Source organism: Patella vulgata, chromosome 4 (assembly GCF_932274485.2).
Source record: "Patella vulgata chromosome 4, xgPatVulg1.2, whole genome shotgun sequence".
Taxonomy (NCBI): Eukaryota; Metazoa; Mollusca; class Gastropoda; family Patellidae; genus Patella; species Patella vulgata.
In genome coordinates, this window is record NC_065882.2 from 13985989 (window position 1) to 13993109 (window position 7121).

Genomic DNA, 7121 nt, shown 5'->3' on the forward strand with positions numbered 1-7121 from the left:
CTCTAACCATTCATAATACATCTAACTATCCCTTTACAGCACTTCACTCCCTACACATTTCCCCTCGTCCTACTTTCCCAAACGTCAACAACACATCTCATACATCCAGTTCGCTGATTAACCCTTGTACCACGTCTACTGGATGACCTGGCGCCTGGTACGTTCGGGCATTTTTATGCGCGAACTCTTAGGTTTTTTTTTACTGGCATGCGCACAGGTACTATTTCTTTTTCTTTTAACAAGTACCCAAATCGGGGATTTCGTGCGGAGGTAGTTCGGAGGTAAACAGTCTGTGAAGTACAACACTTGCCACTGTACCTGTGTATCGCTAATTATAAACCGAATGTGTGAAGACAGTTCATACATATCACTCAAAAATTGTTCAGTACAAACTCAGTTGATTCACGCTCGATTTGCTACTAAACAAACCCATCGGTTTATTTTCTCAACAGTGTGACCCGAAGTGACCGCGGATTTATTGACCTTGTATGAACTTATCCATAGCTATATCCTTACACCGAGAGAAATTATCTAGTCTCGGTGAAAAGAACCATTGTCATCTGGTAGAAAATTACTTTTGTATTTTTTGGAACGGAAAACAGTGTTTTTAGAAGCAAACTAACCTGCCGCACATGAGGAAGTCATTATACTAATAATAAAAGGCGAGACCTCTTTTTGCGGCGCAGGCTTATCACTGAGTAGTAAACCGTCCACAAACAATAATATAGGAAGCCTAGTGACGAGTGTAGTAAGTAGGCTATAGACTATAGGTTTGAGTCGAGATTACTCGCTTTCAGTTTACTCTGTTTTTGCGATAACCAATTATGTGAGAAATACCATACTGACATTCGGTTTTTAAAAGTTGTACGCGAACTAAATGCGTTTGTTAGATACTGACAGAGCAGCCCCGAGTCGAACAATCGCCGCCCGAGCTGTCTTCGTCAGCTAGTTTCACAATATCGTGCAATAGGTGTATTAATGTGATTTTTAGGTTTAACCCCGCAAACAATGCCAAAATAGTGTTTTCACTGCTTACAGAAAACTGAAATTTAAAAAAAAATTTTTTTATGAGGGTGACCCTCCCACACACTCCCTATCGAGCTGCCGCTCGGTCTGCGCAGCCTCATGCCTGGCACATACTGTCAACATTGTATATTTTTCCGTTTCCGCCCTTCCCCCCCCCCCCCCACAATATATATATTTCACGGCTACGTTGCGACGGTACCAGCATACCCAGTTGTTGACACCCATTACATCACTCCTGTCTTGTTTGCGGGGTTAAACCTAAAAATCACATTAATACACCTATTGCACGATATTGTGAAACTAGCTGACGAAGACAGCTCGGGCGGCGATTGTTCGACTCGGGGCTGCTCTGTCAGTATCTAACAAACGCATTTAGTTCGCGTACAACTTTTAAAAACCGAATGTCAGTATGGTATTTCTCACATAATTGGTTATCGCAAAAACAGAGTAAACTGAAAGCGAGTAATCTCGACTCAAACCTATAGTCTATAGCCTACTTACTACACTCGTCACTAGACTTCCTATATTATTGTTTGTGGACGGTTTACTACTCAGTGATAAGCCTGCGCCGCAAAAAGAGGTCTCGCCTTTTATTATTAGTATAATGACTTCCTCATGTGCGGCAGGTTAGTTTGCTTCTAAAAACAGTTTTCCGTTCCAAAAAATACAAAAGTAATTTTCTACCAGATGACAATGGTTCTTTTCACCGAGACTAGATAATTTCTCTCGGTGTAAGGATATAGCTATGGATAAGTTCATACAAGGTCAATAAATCCGCGGTCACTTCGGGTCACACTGTTGAGAAAATAAACCGATGGGTTTGTTTAGTAGCAAATCGAGCGTGAATCAACTGAGTTTGTACTGAGAAATTTTTGAGTGATATGTATGAACTGTCTTCACACATTCGGTTTATAATTAGCGATACACAGGTACAGTGGCAAGTGTTGTACTTCACAGACTGTTTACCTCCGCACGAAATCCCCGATTTGGGTACTTGTTAAAAGAAAAAAAAATAGTACCTGTGCGCATGCCAGTAAAAAAAACCCTAAGAGTTCGCGCATAAAAATGCCCGAACGTACCAGGCGCCAGGTCATCCAGTAGACGTGGTACAAGGGTTAATCAGCGAACTGGATGTATGAGATGTGTTGTTGACGTTTGGGAAAGTAGGACGAGGGGAAATGTGTAGGGAGTGAAGTGCTGTAAAGGGATAGTTAGATGTATTATGAATGGTTAGAGTGGCTGTGGTGTTACGGTGAAATACTATGCCGCCACCGTAACACCACAGCTTTATGATTTGTTAGACAGGAGTGATGTAATGGGTGTCAACAACTGGGTATGCTGGTACCGTCGCAACGTAGCCGTGAAATATATATTGTGGGGGGGGGGGGCGGAAACGGAAAAATATACAATGTTGACAGTATGTGCCAGGCATGAGGCTGCGCAGACCGAGCGGCAGCTCGATAGGGAGTGTGTGGGAGGGTCACCCTCATAAAAAATTTTTTTTTTAAATTTCAGTTTTCTGTAAGCAGTGAAAACACTATTTTGGCATTGTTTGCGGGGTTAAACCTAAAAATCACATTAATACACCTATTGCACGATATTGTGAAACTAGCTGACGAAGACAGCTCGGGCGGCGATTGTTCGACTCGGGGCTGCTCTGTCAGTATCTAACAAACGCATTTAGTTGGCGTACAACTTTTAAAAACCGAATGTCAGTATGGTATTTCTCACATAATTGGTTATCGCAAAAACAGAGTAAACTGAAAGCGAGTAATCTCGACTCAAACCTATAGTCTATAGCCTACTTACTACACTCGGCTTCCTATATTATTGTTTGTGGACGGTTTACTACTCAGTGATAAGCCTGCGCCGCAAAAAGAGGTCTCGCCTTTTATTATTAGTATAATGACTTCCTCATGTGCGGCAGGTTAGTTTGCTTCTAAAAACACTGTTTTCCGTTTCAAAAAATACAAAAGTAATTTTCTACCAGATGACCATGGTTCTTTTCACCGAGACTAGATAATTTCTCTCGGTGTAAGGATATAGCTATGGATAAGTTCATACAAGGTCAATAAATCCGCGGTCACTTCGGGTCACACTGTTGAGAAAATAAACCGATGGGTTTGTTTAATAGCAAATCGAGCGTGAATCAACTAAGTTTGTACTGAAAAATTTTTGAGCGATATGTATGAACTGTCTTCACACATTCGGTTTATAATTAGCGATACACAGGTACAGTGGCAAGTGTTGTACTTCACAGACTGTTTACCTCCGAACTACCTCCGCACGAAATCCCCGATTTGGGTACTTGTTAAAAGAAAAAGGAATAGTACCTGTGCGCATGCCAGTAAAAAAAACCCTAAGAGTTCGCGCATAAAAATGCCCGAACGTACCAGGCGCCAGGTCATCCAGAAATATTAGTACAACCGTAAAGCTGCACTACTTTGTTTCACGGTAAACGATGAAAAGATAAAAGGTATGCCGACAAAAAACTGATTTCAACACTGGTTTAATAACATTTTAAAGTACTTTTCGTCCGTCTTGGGACTATTCATAAATAATGTCATTGTATAGACATGGACAGTATAGTATATTTATACATATTTACATAGTAACACTGTGGTTTTAATTGACTATAGTTACCATTGTCTATGGTTACATAGTATATCGTTTACTTATAGAAAACAAAAATACACCTGTGTTAATCTGTAGTGTATGGGTTCAATTTAGGAACAATGAGTGGAAGATAATCATGGGATAGATTTAAGAAAATTAATGAAGCTAATGGCCAATTGTTACTTATTGACTATTAAGTCGAGGAAGGTATTTTTTAAATAAAATGGGTTTCCATTAATTTCCTTTTCGTTGTGTCTTCGACTTTCATTTTATAAAAAGGGAAAATTTGGAATTTTACTTGTAGGTGTTGTGCACATTTAAAGATATGTCTATTTACAAATAAGGGCCCATTTTCAATATTACAATCCCGTCGATGGTTGCGTACTCTATCCCGTAGATGCGTGGACGTCTCCCCTATGTAGAAATTTAGACAAGCATTGCAAGTCAAGACATATATGAGATTTTTTGTGTCACAATTCATATTGTCGTTGACACTAAACGTAAACTTATGAAAATTGTATTTGTTATTTGGTGTAATATGGTCGCAACATTTACATCGAAGATCCGCGCTACAACTACTTTGTTTGCGGTAGATAAATGCATAAATAGATAAAAAAAAATACGTCCAGGTAAAAAATTCTCCACTCTACTTCATTATGACATACATTAAATCATATAAGCTAGCTGTCTGCCTTCTATGGGCTTCTTCAGATATTAATAATGTATGCAATATATATATACACACCAACACACACAGAGGGATTTGTCTATACAATATATAGATCACAAATCTATTATTAGCTATTCTGAGTATTCAACTAATAAATAAATACTATATTCATAAGTATCTTTTTAATTCAAATAATATGGTTTAAGATATAACATTACAAATGGCGTCATCAGATTTTAAACATAATAAGGAGAGGGCACGAGAAAAGAAATGGGTACTTTGTCTGAGAGCAGTAATGGGATAAAGAAGAAAACCCAGGTATATTTCTGTGTATGAAAATTAAAACTGACGAATTATATGTGAAAGCTTATTAGAATCACGCAAACGGCTACCTTATAATCTAGAGGAGATGCAGACGAACTTCTTGCGATAAAAGTTGGTGTTGGGGTGGGGGGAGCAATGAATAATAGTAGGCAAGCGCTACAAAGGTTGTGTAAGATCAGAATAGGACTTGGTTATTTAAAACATATCATTTGATCATTTTAATATTCTGCCATTCGAGAATGCGTATTTACGACCACACATATTTAAACGGAAACAATATTTTGCACAGAATTGAGAGTTTCTATGTTAAAGAAATTGAGTAGAAAACCCTAAAGAAAAGTATTAAAGAAATTGACTACACTGCATGAAAGTATACTAAACAGCAAAAAAAACAAAAAAACAAACAAAACAAGCCAACAGTGAGGCTGATGTCCCCCGCCGAAATCCCCAAATAAATAGATGACACATATTAATTAATCGCACATCTATTTTTTTTTCCAAAGTATCAAGCAATCAAACTGATTATCAACTATACACTAAGTTTCATTACTCTCTATCAGATATAATCAAAGTTATCTTGTTCCAAAGCAGGAAATTGCTTATCTCTGCTTAGCTTTAGCTCGATATGTTAATCATTGAACTCAGTCAAGACTACCATCTACATCAAGTTTAAACATTCTACCTCAATTAGAAGAAGAGTTGTTATGTTCCAAAGTCTTGACCAATCAAAATGCTTATTGCTCGTTAGCCGAAGCAGAAAATTCTCATCATCGAACTTAGTCAAGGTATTGATGTAATGAAACTATACACCAAGTTTCATCACTCTCACTTAATTAGAACTAAAGTTATAGTGTTCCAAAGCATCAAAAAATCAAATTGCTTATCTCTGCTTACCCTAAGCAGAAAATGCTGATCTTCGCACTCCATCAAGGCATTGACCTCATAAACCCCTACACCAAGTTTGAACATTCAAGCTTAATTAGAAGGAGAGTTATTGTGTTCCAAAGTCTCGGCCAATCACATTGCTTATCGCTCTGCTCACCCTGAGCAGAAAATGCTCATCATCGAACTTAGTCAAGATATTGATGTAATGAAACTATACACCAAGTTTCATCACTCTCACTTAATTGAAACTAAAGTTATCGTGTCCCAAAGCATCAACCAATCAAATTGCTTATTTCTGCTTACCCTAAGCAGAAAATGCTTATCTTCACACTCCATCAAGGCATTGACCTAATAAACACCTACACCAAGTTTGAACATTCTAGCTCAATTAGAAGGAGGGTTATTGTGTTCCAAAGTCTCGGCGAATCAAATTGCTTATCGCCCTGCTTACCCGGAGCAGAAAATGCTCATCATCGAACTTAGTCAAGGTATTGATGTAATGAAACTATACACCAAGTTTCATCACTCTCACTTAATTGGAACTAAAGTTATCGTGTCCCAAAGCATCAATCAATCAAATTGCTTATCTTTGCTTACCCTAAACAGAAAATGCTTATCTTCACACTCCATCAAGGCATTGGCCTAATAAACACCTACACCAAGTTTAAACATTCTAGCTCAATTAGAAGGAGGCTTATTGTGTTCCAAACTCTCAGCCAATCAAATTGCTTATCGCTCTGCTTACCCTGAGCAGAAAATGCTCATAATCGAACTTAGTCAAGGTATTGATGTAATGAAACTATACACCAAGTTTCATCTCTCTCACTTAATTAGAACTAAAGTTATCGTGTCCCAAAGCATCAACCAATCAAATTGCTTATCTCTGCTTACCCTAAGCCGAAAATGCTCATCTTCGAACTCCATCAAGGCATTGGCCTAATAAACACCTACACCAAGTTTGAACACTCTAGGTCAATTAGAAGGAGAGTTATTGTGTCCCAAAAAGTGTGACGGACAGACAGACGAACCCATTTTAATAGTCCCCTGCTTTCTTCGAAAGGCGGGGGACAAAAAGTCGGTATGATTTCAAAATCAGCGAGGCATTTTAATCAAATCATTCAAGAAAACGACTTACTAAATGGATCAAAGCAATTTTTGTGAACATTATGTTGACACATTCGTGATTAATTTATCACAAATTCCAAGACACCAAGAGAAGGTTTAGAGTCTGTACACAGTCTATACATCAGTATCTGGTGTGTCCACCGCGAGTGTCAATAACAGCAGCGCAGAGTCTGTACATGGAGTGAACCAAACGATTGATGAAAGCCATTGGCGCCTGGAACCACACTCTCAGAAAAACCTGGCGCAATCCATTGGCTGTGTTTGGTCTCGGTACGACGTTATTAAGTCTCCTCTGAATTTTATCCCAAAGATGTTCGATTGGGTTTAAGTCCGGACTAAGGGCTGGCCAGTGTATAACGTTGACATCGTTCTGCTGTAGAAAGTCCCGAATAACTCGGCGGTGTGGGCACGGGCGTTGTCGTGCTGGAAAACGTTGTTTTGATGACGTGCGAAATAGGGTATGACGTGGGTCTGA